This window comes from Ursus maritimus, unplaced genomic scaffold (assembly GCF_017311325.1).
Source record: "Ursus maritimus isolate PB19 unplaced genomic scaffold, ASM1731132v1 scaffold_9, whole genome shotgun sequence".
Taxonomy (NCBI): Eukaryota; Metazoa; Chordata; class Mammalia; order Carnivora; family Ursidae; genus Ursus; species Ursus maritimus.
The window spans coordinates 35460670-35482665 of record NW_024427107.1 but is presented as its reverse complement, the minus strand read 5'-3'; the positions used below and the strand labels follow the sequence as shown (position 1 = coordinate 35482665).

Here is a 21996-nt window from a genome sequence, read left to right as displayed (position 1 = left end):
TCTCCAGCTCCAGATTCTCTAGATAAGAACACTCAATGTCAACTTCATGATTGACCTTAAGTAACAAACACCCAAATAAGTTGCTCCAGATTCCTGACTCTCAGAAACTGCATGAAATAATAAGTATTTGTAGTTTTAAAATGTAAGCTTTGGGCTAATTTGTTACATAGGAATGGATAACTGATAAACATCCCATGTTGGGTGCTACCCTCCAGCCTCTGCAGGATACCATGTCAACCAGTCACGGCTCTGAAACATTACACTGATCACTAACACACCAAGAGAACTTCCTCACCACACTTGGGCTCTGACACCATGCTAAGCCGCCCCTTGGCACAGATACTTTACTGGTTGTGCCCCACCTAAATGCTTTAGAAATGATCAAAAATGGAATTAGGGGCGCCTGGGTGGCTCAGTCGTTAAGCGTCTGCCTTCGGCTCAGGGTGTGATCCCAGAGTCCTGGGATCAAGCCCCACGTCAGGCTCCTCCGTGGGAAGCCTGCTTCTTTCTTTCCCACTCACCCTGCTTGTGTTCCCTCTCTCGCTGGCTGTCTCTCTGTCAAATAAATAAATAAATAAATAAATAAATAAATAAATAAATAAATAAAATCTTTAAAAAAGAAAGGAATTAAAGAGGAAAGAGGGAATGGGAGGAAAACAAAAGTTTTAATGTATGTGGACATTTAAACTAAAAACTAGAAAACACAACAAAGAAACAAGAAAATCTCTCCTATCAAAACCTGTGGTAAGCAGCCAAAGCAGTAAGAGAATTTTCAAAGAATAAATATGTGTGTATAGATAGAGATTTATCCAATAAGTATAATACAAATGGAAAGGATAAACCTAAATAAAGTAAATGAAAAAATGTTCTTAAAGCCACGCTTTAATGAAGTGCAGGGCAAATCAACAAATATGATCAACAAAGCTAAGAGATGGCTCTGTGAAAACACTAATAAAGTGCATTTACTTCAAAGTAGATTAAAAAGAGAAAGCTGCAAAACAGTAAGAATTTAAATGAGGAATACAGGGTTTTTTTCTGAACACAAAAATGTAGGTTTGTTATTAAATTTTAGTAACTTATAAGTCTGTATCTCAGAAACTTATACATTTATATATTTTACATAAATATATTTGTATTTATCAAAGTGATTTAGGAAAATAGGTAAATTCAAATATATCTATGAAAATAAATTAAAATGATATTTCAATATATCTGTTATACATATATACCACACACATATCCTTAAAATGCCTTGCTGGATATACAACTTATGGGTTTTTTTCTTACTTTTTTGCAGCTTTGAGGTATAATTGACAAATAAAATTGTGTCCATTTAAAGTGTACAGTGTGATGATTTTATGTGTGTATACACTGTGAAATGATTACTATTAAGTTCAGTAATAAATCCATCACCTCATGCAGTTACCTTGTGTGTGTGTGTGTGTGGTGAAAACACTATCTTAGCAAATTTTAAGTACACATGCAATATTACTAACTGTAGTTACCATGCTGTACATTAGATCTCCAGAAATTATTCATTTTATAAATGGAAGTATGTACCCACTGACCAACAAATCCCCATTTCCTCTAACTCCCAGCCCCTAGCAACCACCATTCTACTCTACTCCTGTTAGTTTGGGGGGTTTTCTTTAGATTCTACATACGAGTGAGATCACATAGTATTTATCTTTCTCTGACTTATTTCACTTACATCAGATGCCCTCAAGGCTCATTCACGCTGTCACAATGCTTTCTTTCCCTTTTATGGCTGAGTACTATTTCATTTTATGTCTATACCAAAATTTTTGACCATAAATCAATGGACATGTAGGGTTTTTTTTTTTTCCCCCATATCTTTACTATTGTGAGTAATGCTGCAATGAACATGGGAGTGTAAATATCTATTCTAGATACTGATTTCATTTCCTTTAGATAAAGACACCAAAGTGGAATTGACAGATCACAGGGTAGTTGTATTGATCCATTCTGGCTGCTCTAACAATATACCACAGATAGGTAGCTTACAAACAGGAAACATTTATTTCTCACAGCTCTGAAGGCTGGAAGTCTGAGCTCAAAGTGCCAACATGGTCAGGTGAGAGCCCACTCCGGGAATGTAGATTTCTTGTTGTATGCACACAAGGCAGAAGGGGCTAGGGAGCTCAGTGGGGCCTCTTTTATAAGGATACTAATTTCAGAACCATGAGAGACTATGGACTCTGGGAAACAAACTGAGGGTGTCAGACGGGAGGGAGGTGGAGGAATGGGATAGGCTGGTGATGGGGATTAAAGGGGACACGTATTGCATGGTGCACTGGGTGTTATACGCAAGTAATGAATCATGGAACTTTGCATCAAAAACTAGGGGTGTACTGTATGGTGACTAACAATAAAAAAATATTTTAAAAAATACTAATTTCATTCATGAGGGTGGAGCCCTCATGACTTAACTACCTCCTAAAGGCCCCACCTCTGAATGTCATCACATTAGAACTAGGATGGATTTGAACGTATGAATTTGGGAGAGACATGAATCTCCATAAAACAGCAGTTCTGTTTTTAGTATTTTGAGGAATCCCAATATTGCTTTCCATAATATCTGTACCAATTTATGTTCCTACCAACACTGCACAAGGATTCTCTTTTCTCCATGTCCTCCCTGACATGTGTTCTCTCTTGACTTTTTGGTAACAGCCATCCTGACTGATGTGTCACGTACTATCTCGTGGTGGTTTTGATTTTCATTTCCCCCATGAATATTGATATTGAGTACCTTTTCTTGTACCTGTTGATCATTGGTAGGTCTTTGGGAAAAAAATGTTTATTCAGGTCCTCTAACCATTTTTAATTGGATTATTTATTTTCTTACTATTAAGTTGTATGAATTCTTTATAGATTTTGGATAATAACCCCTTATCAGATATAGAGTTTGCAAATATTTTCTCCCATTCCATAGATTGCCTTTACACTTTATTGTTTTCCTGTTTGTGCAGAAGCTTTTTGGTTTGACGTAGTCCCACTTGTCTTTTTTTTGCTTTTGTTGTTCATGACTTCAGTTTCATATCCAGAAAGTCATTGTGAAACCAATGTTGAAGAGATTTTTTTCCCCTATGTTTTATTCTGGGAGTTTTATGGTTTTTAGGTCTTACATTTTAAATCTTTAATCCATTTGAATTAGTTTTTGTGAATCATATAAGACAGGGGTCCAGATTCATTCTTTTGTACACAGATATCCAGTTTTCCCAACACCATTTATTGAAGAGACTATCCTTTCTTCAGTGTGTGTTCTTGTACTCTTATCAAAGATTAGTTCACCATAGATGTGTGGGTTTAATTCTGAGTTTTCTATTCTGTTCCATTAGTCCGTATATCTGTTTTTATGCAAATACTATGTTGTTTTAATGACTACAGCTTTGTCATATAGTTTGAAATTAGGAATTAGGATGTCTCTAGATTTCTTCTTTGTCAGACTCTCTGTGGCCATTTGGGGTCTTTTGTGATTCCATGCAATTTTACCGTTGTTTCTATTTATCTGAAAAACATACCACTGAAATTTTAACAGAGATTGCAGTGACTCTATAGATTGCTTTGGCTAGTATGGAGATGTTAACAACAGTACTTATTCAATTTATGAACATGGAATATCTTTCCATGTATTTGTATATTCACCAATAGCTTACATATTTTAGTGTAGAGGTCTTTTAACTTCTTTGGTTGTATATATTCCTAACTATTGTTTTTGATCCTGTTGTAAATGGGATTGTTTTCTTAATTTTCTTTCAAATAGTCTATTGTTAGTGTATAAAAATGCAACTGATTCTGTATACTGATTTTGTAGCTTAGAACTTTTTGAATTTATCAGTTCTAATAGTTTTTTGATGGAATCTTCAGGTTTTATATATCATACTATCTACAAACAGAAAATTCTTTCTTTCTGATTTGGATGCTTTTGATTTTCTTACCTAATTGCTCTGGCTAAGGCTTTCCATACTATATTGAACAAAAGTGGCAAGAGTAGACATTCTTTTGTTTCTGATCTTAGAGTAAAAGCTTTCTGATTTTCACTGTTGAGTATGATGTTAGCTGTGGTCTGTCATATATGGTCTTTATTATGTTGAGGTACATCCTATATCAAATTTGTTGTTTTATTATGAAAGGATATTGAATTTTCATAAATGCTTTTTCTGCATCTATTGAAATAATTACATAACTTATTTTTCATTCTTTTAATGTGATATATTACATCAATTGATGTGCATATGTTGAACCATCCTTGCATCCCAGGAGGAAATTCTCACTTGGTCATGGTGTATAATCTTTTTAATGTGGTGTTAATTTCAGTTTGCTAACTTTTTATTGAGAATTTTTTGTATCTGTGATCATTAGGAAAAATGGCCTGTAATTTTATTATAATGTCCTTACCACTTATGGTATCAGGGGTAATGCTGCCCTCATAAAATAAGTTTGGTAGTGTTTCCTACTTTCTTATTAGAAGAATTGGTATTAATTCTTCTTTAAAAGTTTGGTAAAATTCACCCATGAATTTGGTCCTAAGCTTTTCTCTGTTGGTAAGTTTTTGATTACCAATTTATTCTTGTTATTGGTCTATTTAGATTTTCTATTTCTGTATGATTGAGTCTTTGTAAGTTGTATGATTCTAGTAACTTCCCCATTTCTTCTAAATATTCAACTTATTGGCATAATCGTTTATAGTAGTCTTATGATCCTTTGTATTTCTGCAGCATTAGTTATAATGTCTTCTTTCTGATTTTATTTGAATCTTTTTTTATTGTTAGTCTGTTTATAATTTATCTTTTTAAAAAACAAGCTCTTAATTATATTGATCTTTTCTACTGTTTCCTAGTCTAATTTATTTCTTCATTGTTGTTATTTCCTTCATTCTGCTATTCTTTTTCTGGTTCCATGAGGTATACAGCTAGGTTATTTACCTGAAATCTTTTTTTCCCCTAATATAAGCATATTTAATTATAAACTTCAATCTTAGAACAGTTTTTGCTGCATCTCGAATTTTGGTGTGTGTATTTCCTTCTTCATTTGTCTCAAAATATTTTTTGTTTTTCCTTTTAATTTTCCAATTTTCCTAGAGGAATTAATTTCTAGTTTTATAACATTGTGGTTGAAAAAGATAGTTGAAATGATATCAATTTTCTTAAATTTGTTAGAGCTTGTTTTGTGGCCAAAATATATGCTTTATCCTGGAGAATGTTCCAGTTGCACTTGCAAAGAATCTATTTTCTGCTGCTGTTGAATGCAATGGTCTGTACATGTGGTCTTTCATGTTATTCAAGTCTATTTCCTTATGGATTTACTGTTTGGATGTTCTGTTGTTCAAAGTGGAATATTAAAATCCCCTATTATTTTATTATATATCTCTCCCTCCTTATTTGTTAATATCTGCTTAATATACTTAGGTGCACCAATGTTTGGTTCATATAGGACTATTATATCCTCTTGATGAATTGACCCCTCTATCATTAGATAATGATCTTTTTTTCTTGTTACAGTTTTTGACTTAGAGTCTATTTTTTCTCATATAACTACACCTGCTCTGTTTTACTTTTCAATTTACATGGGATATCTTTTCCTCACTTCACATTCAACTTATGTGTGTCTTTAAAGCTGAAGTAAATCTCTTGTAGGCAATGTATAGCAGGGTCTTGTTTTTTTTTTTAAATCCATTCAGGCACTATATCCTTCGATTGGACAAATTAATACATTTATATTAAAGTAATTATTGCTAGGTGAGGGCATACTATTGCCATCTTATCTGGTTTAAAAATTTTTTTTTCATCGTTCCTCTTTTGCTATCCTTCTTGGTAATTTGATGAGTTCTAATGTTAATATCCTTTGATTCTCTTCTCTTTATCTCCTGTGTACCTCCTATATTATTTGTGGTTACCGTGAGGCTAACATAAAACATTCTATAGTTATAACAATCTATTTTAAGCTGATAACTTCAACTGCAGACAAAATCTCTGTTCTTCAACCCACATTTTATGTTTTTGATGTTACAATCTATATCTTTTTATATAGTCTATTAAATTATTATAGATATAACTATTTTTAATAATTTTGCCATTTAACCATCTATTAGAATTAAATGACTTATACCAATATTGCAGTATTATTCTGACTATATACTTAGCTCTATATGTGAGTTTTAAAACTGCTTATATTTTCATGTTACTAATTAGTGTGCTTTTATTTCAATTTAAAGAATTCCTACTAGCATTTCTTGTAAGGTAGTTCCAGTGATGATGAAGTCTCAGTATCTCTCCTCCAGTTCTGAAGAACAGGTTTTCCAGAAAGAGTATTCTTGGTCAGCAGGATATTTTTTCAGCATTTTGAGTGTACTTTCCCACCTTCTCCTGGACTACAAGAGTTCTGACAAAAATTCCAAATATAGCATTATGATAGTTCTCATGTATGTGAGGAGTTTCTCTTGCTGTTGCTTTCAAAGTTATCTTTGACTTCTATCTTGGGTTGAATCTGTTTAGAGACTTATGTGCTTCATAAACCTGGATGATCATATTTTCCCTAGATCTGAGTTAGTCATTTTTTAAAAATAAGTTTTCAGTTCCTTTCTCTCTTCTCCTTTGAGGAATTCCTTAATACATCTATTACATATTCTGGGCTGTCTTTTAATTCACCTAAGCTTTCTTTGCTCTTTTTTCATTCTTTTTTTGCCTTTGACTAGATACTTTTAAATGACTTGTCTTGAAGTTCATAAATTCTTTTTCTGCTTCATCAAGTCTGTAATCAATGCTCTCTATTGCAGTTTGTACTTAATTCATTGCATTCCTCAGCTTCAGAATTTCCATTGGGTTCTTTTTTAATGATGTCTTTTCTCTGTTGAAACTCCCATTTGGTTCATGTATATAGTTTCCTAGTTTCACTGGGCAGTCTGGCTCTCTTGTAGTTCACTGAGCTTCATTATAACAATTACTTTAAATTCTTTTTCAAATAATTTATAGATCTCTCTTTGGGGGCTGGCTTTAGAAAATTATTGTGTTCCTTTTGTAGTATTGTTTCCTCGAACTTTTGTGTTCCTTGCTTCAAAATGCTGTATTTACATTTGAAGAAACAGTCAACAACTCCAATTTTTGCAAACTGGCTTTGAAAGAAAAACACCTTCACTAGTCAGTCTAGAGATTCTGAAAATGGTTCAGACCTTTTCTATGGATGCACCCACACCACATTTCTTATTCTCTCTGGGATGAATTCTTATAGAGTTGGGAAAAAAGCATAAAATTATAAAGCCAGGCCAGGTGCTAAGAACTTCCAATTTGTCTTCCCTAGCATGATGCCCTGAAATATTTAAGTTTATAAACTCTTTCTTAATTCTGCAGATTCAAGCCAGCCTTCCATACATGCTCACTAGCCATGCTCAAAGCCATCTCAAAGACTTGATGTCTCTGGGAGCACAGGCCAAAAGTTGGCCAGAAATTGGGGATCGAGACTCTTGCAGCATTGGGGGTTCCCATGAGCAAGCTGGGAAACTCCACAGGAAAGGCATACCCCAAAATTTGTGGCTGAGCTTCCTGATGGAGTCCACAAAGCAAGTAGTAGTAGGAACTGCAAAGTATTAAGTAATATCCTTTTAATTGAAGTGTGTTTACTTTAAATCAAGCCATATCAATGACTGAGTAATTGAATCTTCAATTTTATTAGTTCTCCATTTTTGTATTTGATCTTGTATTTCTACACCATTTCTGATCTATCTTGTATAATTTTGGGGGGGGTTCCAGTTGTGATTTCTCTATTTTATTTGTTATACATTGTTTTTTGTTTAGTGATTGTCTTTGGGAATACATCTTTAATTTTCCAGAATTTACTTATAATTCATATTGTACCACTTCACATGAATTATAGAAATCTTGGAAAAGTATCAAGTATAGGTTTCTATCTTCCAGTTCATTATGGAGCAGTTGATATAAGCTCTACAAAATTTGGCTTTAAAGAATTATATAGTTCATAAAATAAGGGGAAAAACAAAGAAATTAGCATCTTTTATATTAACTAGACATTTACTATTTCTGATTTTCTTTTTTTGTTTTTAGAGAATGAGAGTCCAGTTGTGTCATTTCTCTTAAGCCTGAAGAATTGTCTTTCTTATTACTTGTGTATATCTGATTACAAGGAATTCTCCTAGTTTCCTTTCACCTGAAAATATTTTTATTACACTTTCATTTTTGAAGGATATTTTTGCTGGATATCATATTCTGGTTTTACATTTTTCATTGTTTTTCAGCATAAGAAAGATCCATTTTATTCTGATCTTTATGGTTTCTGATAAAAATCCCAGATATTAGTTTGATTATTCCTTTCCTTCCTGTAATGCGTCACTTTTCTCTTGTAGCTTTCAAGATTAGCTCAAGATTAGCTCATATTTAGCTTCCAAGAATTTGATGGGGTTTGTTTTTATTGTACTTGTGTTAAGTAGCTTTTATTCTTAAAATTCTGTTTTTATCATATTAGAAGATTACTAAATATAACTACAAATATTTTCTTCCCCATTCTTTCTCTCATCTACTTCTAGGATCCAATTTTGTGTATGCTAAATAATGGGATACTATATAACAGATCCTGAAATCTCTGTTCATTTTCTCAAAATACTATTTTCTATTTTCTTTCCTTCACTTTGAATTTCTCCTGATGACAAATGTTTAAGTCCATTACTCTTCTATTTTGCAGTTAAGTCAATGGCATTTTTATATTTTTAGTTAATTTATATTCTGGCTCTAAGATTTAATTTGGATCTTTTTACTTGTTTACAATTCTCTATGGAAATCTTTGTTTTCATTTACTGTGAGCATATTTTACCTAGTTTATTTAATCATAATTGCCACTGAAAATTCTGCAGGTCCACTATTTAACTGATATCAGTGTTCATTTTATTTTTGAGAATTTGTCCATTTATAATATTCAAATACTGTGTAGATTTGGATTAAGTTTCGGACAGTAAGTTGTGGATAATTGAATTCGGTTTGCTTGCTTGTTTAATGAGAACTGATTCTTTTTTAGTTTGGCTGGACTTAAAAACTTTCATAGATAGCAACTCTATTCTCAGATCCTTTGTCTTTAGATGAATTTCTCTGGGTCTTTTTAGCTTCTGCATCTATATCTGATTCACCTCTGAGGTGAATACATATCATTCCCTCTTGGAATTCTACTACTCTCTTTAGCAATCATGGTTTTTTTGGCTTTCATTTTCTGGTTCCTTAGGATGGAAAGATTACCCACCATAATTACTGATGTTTTTCATCAATGCCATTCCTGTCACTGACATGTCATACCAACTATGATTCACTCAGGTTAAAAACTGCCAAGATGAGAATGTATTTGTCTTTCCTCTAAGGGAATCTGCACTTATTTGTCAGTTTCTATTCACTCTCTATTACCTTCAGATAATTGATTTATATTCTAGTTTTGCAGTTTTTTCTGCAGACTGAATGGTTATTTTTAAGGCCTGAGTCCATCATTCTCAAGAGTAGGTGTGTTTGTTTAGTATCTATCTCTTTTAGAAATTTTCTATTGTCTCTTATTTTTCCCTTAAATTATAAGCTGAAAATTTCATAGATACCACTAAAAAATTAAAAACGTATGACTAGCATCTTTGCATGCTTTAATCATTCACTGAGTCATACAATCCTGATTTTTTGATGGTGCATAGAGATTTACCAAAACTTTTGTTGTTACATTATCTTCTTTCCACCTATGTTAATTTCTCCTAGTGGAAGTTTATTCCTTTAGGAATTATTTATTTCATTGAGATGCTGAAGTCCCTTAGCTTTTATTTCCTCATACTCTGTTTTGATGATAGTTTAACTACTGTCTATTTCCCATAAACTCGACTTTTTTTAATTAAAAGGAGTTGAATACCAATTTCTGAATTTGCACCGTATTTCAGTCTTTACTTATTTTGAAACCGGGAACTTACAGTGCTGCTTCAGAGAGATAGTGTTGTATTTTCACTAGAGCTCTAGGTTTGTATTTATCTTAAATTGAGAAGTGAGTTTGAAGCATGACAACATAGAGAATTTTACCCTAAATGATCTTTGTGAGTCAGTCTGCCTTAGTCATACCATACAGAGTGACCCTGTGGACATGTATGGAATTTACTTTCTTGTACTGGTTTTCAGGCTCCTCTCTCTCAGATGACTTGGTATCTAAATGCAGCTGCTCTGGCCCAGTCGATAATAAATTCCCTTTCTACTTTTCCTGCCCTAGTTATGCTCTTGTACCCAGTACAACCCATGGGGCAAGGTAGGAAATGGTACTGAGAACAGAAAGGAGTTATACATTCATGGGACTTCTTCTAAGCTAAGCTCCAATGCAGCTAATTAATAGAGCCTTCTTACAGTTCTCAAACAAAAGGATTCAATCATGCATTCAGACCCAAGAGCCACCATCCAAGAAGGCAGTTTCCATTAGATTTAGTATGTAAAATTTCCTCAGCTGAAATGAGCCAACATGGATTTAATGGCCAGATATATTTTATAAAATCATGTCTATGTATTTGGAAACACAAAGATATTAGTATAGTCATAAATGTTATATTCCATGCAATTAAAAAGGCTATTATCACCCAATATTTAAACAACTTAAAATGTCTTTAATATATTATTAATGACATTTTAAGGTGAATATTTAACTTATTCATAATGTTTTTATTGAACACATTTTGTAGTTATTTCCATTACATATTATGAAAAGGGGAAATGTATCCCTTTTTCTATCATGAGGAATGACACCCACACCTTACTTAACAGGTACATTAGCACCTGCAGTGGCAAAAACCTAGAAGTGAAATATTTGCTTAGCAGAGAAACATATTTGCAGGAATCTTACTTCCCTAAATATTATTTTATTTGAAGATACTTGTTTTGGTGTCAAACACTACCTAAATTAAAATGTTTATTTTAATCATCACTACAAACAAATCTTTGTTTTTGGCCCAGTCTAGATGCACAAATGTTCATGTTCCATAGGCCAGCTGCTACTAACAGTCCTTTATAAACTTTCTTCATGAGGAATTTTGTGTACACTGGTTACAGATTTAAAGACATTTTTAAAATGTATAATAATCATGTGTAGGATACTTGATTATTGGATGAAATTATTTAAAAATAAAAGGCAAAGATGATATGTTTTCCAATTTCTGAAAAAAGAATGAAAATGACTAAAATTACATACTTGATAAACAGCAGTAAGAACACTAGTGTGTAAATCATGACAAATCATTTCCTGTAGTAGTTGGTAAAGGAGTTTATTTTATACATATATATATGTATAAAATAATGAAATGATTAAACCTAATGTACTAGGGAAGAGATTTAATATAGATTATTAGATAACTACCAGTACTTTGGGGATAAAGGCTCCAGACTGAACTTCCTGAACTGATTTCCAGAATAATACCATAGAACAATCCCTTCATCCAAAAGCCAGAAATACAGATGCTATAATACTAACTACTCATTTCAGTTCTACCAGGATCAAGAAAAACAACCATAATCTCTAAAATGGCAATTTCTCAGTCATGCCATCGCCAACAAAATTTATGTTCAGTGCTCACTAATTTAGGGATTGAACACTAGATCCCCTGTTACCACTGCTACTAAAATACCACATGCATCTATGACTGCAAATAAATACAAAATCTCTGTAAAATTTCCACTTTTTACATCTCAAGATTAACCAGCCTGACAAGAGATAGGACATATGCAGAACATAAGCTATAAAGGCTTCTGAGAATTTTAGACTTCTAGTCTATAGAATATAGTAAGTCCTGAAATAAAGGGGTTGGAATTATATTGAATGAGCCAATCAGTTGAAATATTTGCTAGAGGATTCATATAAAAGTACCACTTATCAAGTATAGAATCATCTCAGTTTTAGAACTTCACTTGTCATTAAGTACAAATCTATCAACTAATGATGCCAGTTTAAATTGTGAATTGCCAAGTGCCTGATAATTACAGCAAAAATTTATCGTGTTGATTTAAAAAGCCTCACTTTGAGAACTTAAATTGCTGCTTATGCACTACATCTTATTTTAACAAATATTTGACTTGTTTTTAATTGTGAAATGTTTCCAACATATACGCTCAATCAGGAAGCATGCACAATTGTAACTACTATTCTTAATGTGGACTCCTCTTTATACTGTTTCTTATATCTGATGTATTACTCAGAAAGTGGCAGCTATACTGTTAGTTTTTTACCCTTATAAAAACTGCATATTTTTTAATCTGACCACCTTGAATTGGGTTACATAAATTCTTCATCTCTGTGTCAAAATATTCATATGACCATCCCCCATGACATCACACTGATTCACCATAGTGATAACATGCAGATAGATAGGTCTTGTACAGCAGGAAATAGGGGGACATAAGCCTCACAAAATCAGGGGTGCTACCTCACTAAAGTATTCAGGGAGTCCACTTGTTTGGAGCATGCTGTAATATTCTCTTCGAAGTGAAAAACAAGTTGTCGTTACTCCCATCCCCTTCAACTAAAACACAGCTAATGCTTGGGAGGTCTTGTAGATTTTCTGTGTTATTGAGGTCTATTTATTTACCAAGAAACTAGTAAAGCTGTCATCTTTGAGTTTGACCCAGAGCCTGAGCAAATTTTCTATCTGGTTAAGCATTCTATGCACAGAAACCCGTCTCTGCCTTTCTGACCCAGATGATCCAATGTTGAGTCTGTGGCAGATAAGGATGCCTTATGGAAGTTGTTTAAAAGCCTATGGAAGAATAACACCCATACTATTTCAAACCAAAAATATCCTCTCTGGAAAGTTAAGAAATCATTCCTGGTTTTCTACTGGGTAGTGATAGCTACCAGTAAAAAACTAATCCAGTATTCCATGTGACCAACACATCTGAACTCCTGTGAAAAAATGAATACCAATAGAGCACTGTTCACTTTTGGGTGTACTCAGCATTTCAGCATCTAGTGGAAGAATATGTGAATTGGATTAGAGTCTGTTCAATTAAGTTTCTAAACTGAGTGGCTCATACTCCCAAGGTACCTTCTGAGGCACGTAAGTCTGTTGCTTGCCACCTCTTCTTCGCCTACTCCTCACAGACAATCCTTATGGATCAGTTAAGACAGATTTATACATGTTACTATATGATTTGCTAACGCCTGGCCTATGTGATTCTGTTGCATCATTTTAGACTATATGAAGCTCTGAGGTCCCTGGGAAATGAAAAACTTCCAAATTTTATATCTAGTTGTCTATTTGGCTAGAAGGATAAGGGTACTAAGGCATGAATCCATCATGATTCCTGAGCAATGGCTAATAGTTTGGCCAGCAGCTTTGAAAGCGCAAATCAGAAAACTGGTGCCAAGAAGGCCTGAAGACAGTTTATGGATGAACTTCTAAAACTCAGAATGTGAGAATACTTATGTGCCATGTGTATAATCAATCACCAAAAGGGTTCCACTATAGAAGAATGCCTCTACAGTAAGGTAGACAAGATATTCTATCCACTACTGTTTGCTCAAAAAGCTAATGACTGAAGTCATCATCTAAACAGGATGAAAATGATGCATGTATCAACAACTATGGACATCAATTCATGATAATAATGTAGTAACTAGTAGGTCATTTAGGTGTATCTGCCAACAGAAAATGCCAATACAGTGTGCCCAAATGGTAACTATAACTTAACGGATACAGCCAGAAAACTAAGCACAATCAATAATACTCTCCATCAGACATAGGATGGTGGCAATTCCACATAAGTTTTCCTATTCTTGGATTAAAATAGTTGAAACTACAGAAGTATTGAATAAAAATTTTGGGGGTACCAATTAAGGATGGTGACATAGGGAGATTTTGAACTTCCCTCTTTCTGCACTCTGAATCTATAGCTACATATGAAACAATTTTATCTGAAAAAACAACTGAGCAGCTCCTACTAGTCAGGCAAATGGGGAAAAAACCTAAATCAAAGTAGGTTGGAGAAGATAAAACCCAATCTTGTTATAAATCCATTTGTGATGATGTGGGTGGAACAAGAGGGTATTATGCTAAGCAAAATAAGTCAGAGAAAGATAGGGGAAGGGAAGGAAAAATAAAATAAGATAGATGAACATCAAGAGGGAGGCAAACCATAAGAGATGCTGAACTCTAGGAAACAAACTGAGGGTTGCTGGAGGGTAGATGGGTGGGGGGAAGGGATAACTGGGTGATGGGCATTAAGGAGGGCATGTGATGTAATGAGCACTGGGTATTGATGAATCACTAAATTCTACCTCTGGACCTAATAAAAATAACTCACCCCTAGTACAGAGAACCCCAAATCCCAGAGTTTCTCCCCAAGGAGCAAAGGGTTTGATCCATACATTGGACACCCCAACTTTTAAGACCTGAAACAGAGACAAGCCCTCAAAATATCTAGCTTTGAAAGCCAACAGAGCTCACGTCCATGAGACCCATAAGGCTATTGCAAACTGAGAAACCGTAAAGGGCTTGTGCACACACATACACACACATGGCCCAAGGGTCTGGCACAGAGTCATTTGAAAAGCATCCAGAATCTCTGTGAAACAGATTTATTTATCTTAGAGTGTTGGCCTTCGGAACAGGCATGTAATTTAACAACACATTTCTAAGGAGCCTCCTGGAAGGCTAGTGGGCACCATCTTTGCACTCTCTCTCTGCCACACTCCCAATGCCAGTCTCTCCCCCAGGGGAGTTTTGCAGGTGTCTGGGCCCACCACATTTATGTCTACTGTCCCCATTATTATCTCCCACACAAGGGACATCCCTTGATCATCTGACTCTGGTGGCTAGCAGGGCTTACATCCCTGGGTCCCACAGTTTTTGGCTGGTTACCACGACCACAGCACTACACAGACAGCAACCGAAACACATCCCAGTCTTTCTGTGAAAAAGGCCTATTTGCTTATCCTGGAGCTTCAGCCTGAGGAGCGTTCTTCTGGTTTGGCACACATCTAGAGGCTATGGAGGGGCTCTCAGAGAACAGATACCAACGGATACAATCTTTGCACTCTCCCTGTGCCTTTGTATAGCTTACCACTATCTCACAAAAATGCACTTATGCTGGCCATCTGGGGTCCCAAGTTTGGTGTCTGTTTCAGGTGACACTTTCAGATCACTTGGCTCGGGTGGGGGGCAGGAGGACATATGCTAATGGGTCCCACTGGACTGTAATCAAAGGAGAAGGTTACCTCCCCCAGGGCATAGCAAGAGGCAACTTACCTGGGGAAGGAAACAGACTTTGAAATCCAGAAGTACTAGAGAGTTCCAAGTAAGATGAACCCAAAACATATTAAATTAAGATGTCAATAGTTAGTTAAAGACAAGGAGAGGTTCTTAAAAGCAGCAAGAGAGAAGCAACTTTGCAGCCAGCAGGAAGTGGTACAATATATTCAAAGTGCTGAAAGAAAAAAAAAATCCCAACAATATTTTACCCAGCAAAGATGTCATTCAGAATTGAAAGAGTGATAAGTTTTTCAAAGAAGCACAATCTAAGCAATTCTTCACATAGTCTGCCTTACAAGAAAAGTTAAAGGGATGTGTTTTAGTTGAAATGAAAAGGCAAATTCATGGCAACTCTCAGGACAATGGAGAATCAATCATTTAAGAAACCAGCATAAAGGCTAAAAAAAAGTAGTAAAAAAATTTAATTTGTTGTAGCATACACAAGATAAAAAAATATAAATTGCGACATCAAAAACATGCTTTAGAATGCATTCAAATTTATCAACTTGAAATAGAATTTATAAATGTTTTTATATGTATGCCTTCTGTGAAAGAGGAAGTAATGCTTCAAAACTCACTTCACAAAAACCAATAGTCACTTTGTAAAGCCAGCATTACTCTGATACCAAAACCAGACAAGAAACTACAACAAAAGTATAGGCCAGTATCACTGATAAACACAGCTGCAAAATTCCTTAATAAAATGTTAGCTAATTAAAAGGATTATACATAATGATCAGTGAGATTTAGCTCAGCCATGCTTGGATGGTACAATATCCACAAATAAATCAATGTAATACCTCACATTAACAAATGAAGAATAAATTATAGTCATCTTAATAGATGCAGGTGAAGCATTTACATAAATGGTAAAAATTCCTCCCCCTAAGGAATGAGGGGTTCAAGCCCCACAATGGGCATCTTTGCCCTGGGGAACTGAACTGGAAAGATAAGCCCCCATAACATATGGCTTTGAAAACCAGTAGGGCCTAGCTCTGGGAGCAGGAAACTGAGACTCTGCTTTTAAAGGGCCCTTACACAATCTTTCTTGGTTGGGGACCCATCAAATAGGCAGCAGTTATAAAAGCACCGGGGCCATACATGAAGGAGACTTATTGACTCATTTTAGGGCATATGCTAGAAGGATCTGTAGGAACTTTTGCCAGGAACAAAAGCACTGGTGGGTGCCATTTTCCTTGCCTTGCTGCCTATCTGGTCTGGCAATGGAGGGCACCAGTTGTGACACTCTTCATCTACCTTGCTAGCACTGCTCACCCCACCCCAGCATTCCCTGTGAATCTACCCTTCCTAACCTTCCCACTGAGCAGGTGCCCCTCCAAAGTGATTCCTTCCCTGAGGAGGGGAACTAGGCCGACCCACCAGAATACTGGCAACATGCACACCAACTCGCATAGCCAGCCATACCAGGGGCTAACACCACCCACCAACATACCGGGTTGCAGTTGCAGCCAGTTGCAGCCAGACCTAGCAGCCAACCACATGGGTGCTAACCCCACATACCAGGATTCTCACATCAGCTGGTGGAAGTAGCCTCACCCATCACTGTACCTACAGGGGTCTTGACCCAGTCACAACAGGACATAGTCCACATAGTGGATTTCCCCGAAATGCTTGGTTCTGGTGACCAGGGGGAATTATGTTTCTGGGTCCCCTCAGTGTGCGTTTCACATTAGACCCACTATGTTTAAGACCAGGAGATGTAGCTGATCACAGAGAGTCAGACAAAATAAGGAAAGAGAACCATGTTCCAAACAAAAGATAATGGTCACCAAATACTCACTGAACATGGGAGAAGAGTGGATAAATTCAGTAAGAACTTCAACAAAGAGATTGAAAATATGAAAAACAACCAACCCAAATGGAAGAACATAATAACTAAAATGAAAAATACCCTAGAGGAAATCGACAGATTAGAGGATACAGAAAAATCAATAAGCAATCTAGAAGACAGGGTAGTAGAAATCATCCAAACTGAATAGAAAGAAAAAAAGAATTTTGAAAAATGAAAACAGATGAAGGGACCTCTAGGATAACATCAAGCATACTATATTCATATTATAGAGGTCCCAGAAGGAGAAGAAAGGGGCAGAAAGCTTATTTGAAGATATAATAGCTGGAAACTTCCCTAACATGGGGAAAGAAACAAGAATTCAAGTCCAGGAAACACAGAGAAGCCCCCAAAAGAACCTGAAGATGTCAAGACACATAATTAACATAAAGACAAAAAAGTCTTAAAAGCAGCAAAAGTAACTAATTACAGACAAAGGAACACCCATAAGCTTATAAGCTGATTTTTAAGCAGAAACTACAAGCCAGAATGGAGTGGCATAATATATTCAAAGTGCTGAAAGAAAAAAAAGAAAACCTACAGCCAAGAATAATTTAGCAAGAAGGGTTATCATTCGGAATTGAAGGAGATAAAGAGTTTCCCAGAAAAACGAAGTTAAGGAGTTCATCATCACTAAACTGGCCTTACAAGAAACCTTAAAGAAACTTTTTTAAGTACAAAAGTTTGTAAATAGAAGAAAATACTGAAAGAAAAAATTTTCTTGATAAAAGCAAACATATAGTAAAAGTAGTAAATCAATCTCTTAAAAAAGTTAATGTGAAGGGTAAAAAAGATCAACTTTATCCACAATAATTAGTGAATGGATACCCAAAATAAAAAGAATAAAGTAGTGTTTTTAGATGTGTTTGAACTTAAGCAACTATCAACTTAAAACAGATCTCTATATATTTAAGTGTTATATGTGAACCTCATGGTTAACAACCAACCAACAAACCTAAAATAGATGCACAAAAATTAAAAAGAAAGTAATCTGAGCATAACATAAAGTCATCAAATTACAATGGAAAGGAGCAAAAGAAGAACAGAGAAGAACTAGAAAACAATTATGGCAATACATACATGCTGATCAGTAATTGCCTTAAATGTTGACCAAATACTCCAATCAGAAACCATTAAGTGATGCAATAGATTTAAAAAAAGACCTATCTTTACTTGCCTACAAGAGACTCACTTCAAACTTAAAGACACATACAAAACGAAGGGATGAAAAACAAATACCGTGCAAATAGAAGTGAACAACAACAACAAAAAAGCCAGGGTAGCAATACTTAGATTAAGTATACCTTAAAACAAAAACTGTAGCAAGAGATAAAGAAGGGTACTACATAATGATAAATAGACCAATCCAACAAGAGAACGATAACAAATATCTATGTACCAAACAGAGGAACACCTAAAAACAACAAAAAATATTAACAGACATTAAGGGAAAAATTGACAGTAATGCAGTAATAGAGGGGAATTACAACACCCCACTTGCATCAACAGATCCTCCAGACAGAAAGTCAGTAAGGAAATGGTGGCTTTGAATGACACGTTAGACCAGATGGACTTACCAGATCTATACAAAACATTCCATCGCGAAACAGCAGAATACACATTCTTTTCAAGTGTACTCGAAGCATTCTCCAGAATAGATCCCATGTTAGGTCACAAAACAAGTCTCACTAAATTTAGTGGGATTGAAATCATTTTAAAGTATCTTTTCTGACAAAGATGGCATGAAACAAGAAATCAATTACAAGAAAAGCTAGATAAAACATGAATACATGGAGGCTAAACAACATGTTACTAAGCAACGAATGGGTCAATAAAGAAATCAAAGAGGAAAGAAATATTTTGAGACAAATGAAAATGAAAACACAGGATTTCAACATCTTTGAGACACAACTAAAACAGTTCAGAGAGAGAAACTTATAGTGATCCAGGCCCACCCGAGCAATCTCAAACAGTCTAACGTTACATGTTAAAGGAACCAGAAAAAGAAGAACAAAGTCCAATGTTATTAGAAATAAGAAAATAAAGATCAGAACAGAAAAAAATAGAGGCAAAGAAAAAAAAACCAATGAAACAGATCAATGAAATGAAGAGTTGGTTCTGTGAAAAGATAAACAAAATTGATAAATCTTTAGCCAAATTCATCAAGAAAAAAAGACTGGAGACTCAAAATCAGAAATGAAAGAAAAGTTACAACTGACCCCACGAAATACAAAGGATTAGGAGACTACTAAAAAAAAATAGCTCAGAAATAAACTCACACTTACATGGTCCATTAATTAAAGGCAAGAATACACAATGGGGAAAAGATAGTCTCTTCAATAAATGACACTGGGATATTGAACAAAGATGGTGCTCGATCACTTTCACACACTTTATATTAAAAAAAAACAAAATGGATTAAAAATCTACATGTAAAATCTGAAAACATAAAAACTCCTGAAAGAAAAAATGGGCAGTAAACTTTTGGACATCAGTCTTTTTTGGATCTGTCTCCTCAAGCAAGGGCAATGGAAGCAAACAACTGGGACTACATCAAACTAAAAAGCTTTTGCACAGCAAAGGAAACCATCAACAAAACAAAAAGGCAACCTACTGAATGGGAGAAGATACATGCAAATGGTGTATCCAGGAAGGGTTTAATATCCAAACTATATCATGAACTAATACAACTCAAAACCAGTCAGTCAGTCAATCAACAACCAACCAACCTGATTAAACAATGGAAAAAAGGGAAGAGGACATGAATAGACATTTTTCCAAAGAGTCGTATAAATGGCAAACAGATACATCAAAAGATGCTCAATATCAATCATTATCAGGGAAATGAAAATCAAAACCAAAATGAGATATCACCTCACACCTGTCAAAATGGGTATTATAAAAAAGACAAGAAATAAACAACTGTTGGTGAAGATATGGAGAAAAGGGAATCCTTGTTTACTGTTAGTGGGAATGTAAACTGTTACAGCCATTATGGAAAACCATATAGCATTCCCTCAAAACATTAAAAATAGCAATACCATATGATCCATCAATTCCACTTCCAGGTATTTATTCCATGAAAACTAAAACACTAATTTGAATGATGTATGCACCCCTATGTTCACTGCAACAGTTTTTGTAATAGCAAAGATACGGAAGCAATCTAAGTATCCGTCAATAAATGAATGGATAAAGAAGATGTGTTACATATATGCAATGGAATATTACTCAGCCATAACAACAAATGAAATTTTGACCTTTGTGACAACATGGATGGACCTAGAGATTATTATGTTGAGGGAAATAAATCAAATAGAGAAAGACAAATACCAGACAATTTCACTTATAAGTAGAACCTAAAAAAGCAAAACAAATGAATAAACAACACTACACAGAAACAGATCACAAATACAGGGGGAAAAAAACTGGTGGTTGCTTGAGAGGAAAGCGTAAGTTGATGGGCAAAATAGGTAAAGGAGATTAACAGGTATAAGCTTCCAATTATAAAACAGATAATAAATAAGTCATGGGATATAAAATACGGCGTAGGGAATATAGTCAATAATATGCTAATAATTTTGAATGAAATTTTTGAACTTCTAGTGAGCATTTTCTAATGTATATAAATGTTGAATTACTGTTGTATATTTCCTTTAAAAATAATAAATAATTGTCTCACAGATTTTAAAGATAGCAAAAGAATAGTTTCTAAAGCGTTTGCTTTCACATAGTAGGCCTTTGATAAGTGTTATTTTTCTTCCAACTATATGAAAGAACCATTTGCACTTGCCACAGTTTATTTTTGTTTTGATATTTAAAGCTATTTTTAGGGCAGTGGGATGACGGGTAGATTCCTAATCCAGAGCTTCGAATATAACTTGCAGTAACTTTCTGATAACTATCACCACTAGCGTCACCCCCTGTGCCTTGGCCTTACCTCACAAACCAAATCGCTTGCCATACCTCTCAGTATGGCTTCCTGCTAGCTACTGGTTGGCAGCTGCAGGAAGAATTATTCGGTTTCAATTTTACTGCAAATCCCCAACCCCTATGGAAAAAATACTTATAAGGCATACCCAATTTCCTAACTTCTAATATAGTGTTACCTACATGTGAAAGATGTTCAAAAGACTGTTATAGCTGCTATTTTTCTTTAACCATTTTACATTTCTTTTTGCAGGGGAACAATTTCCGTCAATTAAACTTGCAAGCAACTCTAGCTCAGACTTTCCTGTGACTGTCATAAATGAGAAATGTTTTTAAAAAATGAATAGTTGTAAGGATTGAGTCTTCTGATGGGAGCTGTCTATTACCTGTCTGACATTTTTGGGGACTTGATTAACTACCTCATTTCCTCTGAGATAACTACGCAGAAAGCCTTGAACTGTTTTTTCACTTATTAAATGAATTTAAGTCACTCCCTGGTTGTGTCCTAATTACACATGGCATTTCCTAGTTTGCTGCAAATGACAACTATGACTCAAAAGTGTCTTGAAAGTGGAAATATCCTTGACATGAGTTTAAAAGTAGCTTTTAATAATCTTTTCATGCCCTTGGAATTAGATGTAATTTTTATTTTCACACTTTAAGTGTGAAGTAGACAACTTTAGTGGATTATTTCTTTGTCCCCCCCGCCCCAATCCCTAATGTATTTGCCCCACAATTCACAAATTACAAAGTTCTAAAATACTTTTTTATAGTTATGTATTTATATATAAATTTTTAAAAATAAGTTTCACAACTCTGTGGTGAAGTTATAAAATTTGTCCTGCATAAATACTTGCATTCAAAATTACTAATAAAAGTATTCAAAAATTGATATCAGAATATTAAAACAAGTTAAGTATATACCAGTAGAGCTTCAATAAATTCAATA

At 34.7% G+C, this 21996-nt stretch overlaps 1 long non-coding RNA gene across 1 annotated transcript in view; it reads left to right on the top strand.

Annotated features, from left to right (window-relative positions):
- Positions 1–21537, top strand: part of LOC121101706 — a 325246-nt gene extending 303709 nt beyond the window's left edge. The window contains exon 3 of the long non-coding RNA XR_005833687.1: positions 21301–21537. This is a non-coding gene — a long non-coding RNA (uncharacterized LOC121101706). The remainder of the gene's footprint in view (positions 1–21300) is intronic.
- Positions 21538–21996: the final 459 nt, after the last annotated feature.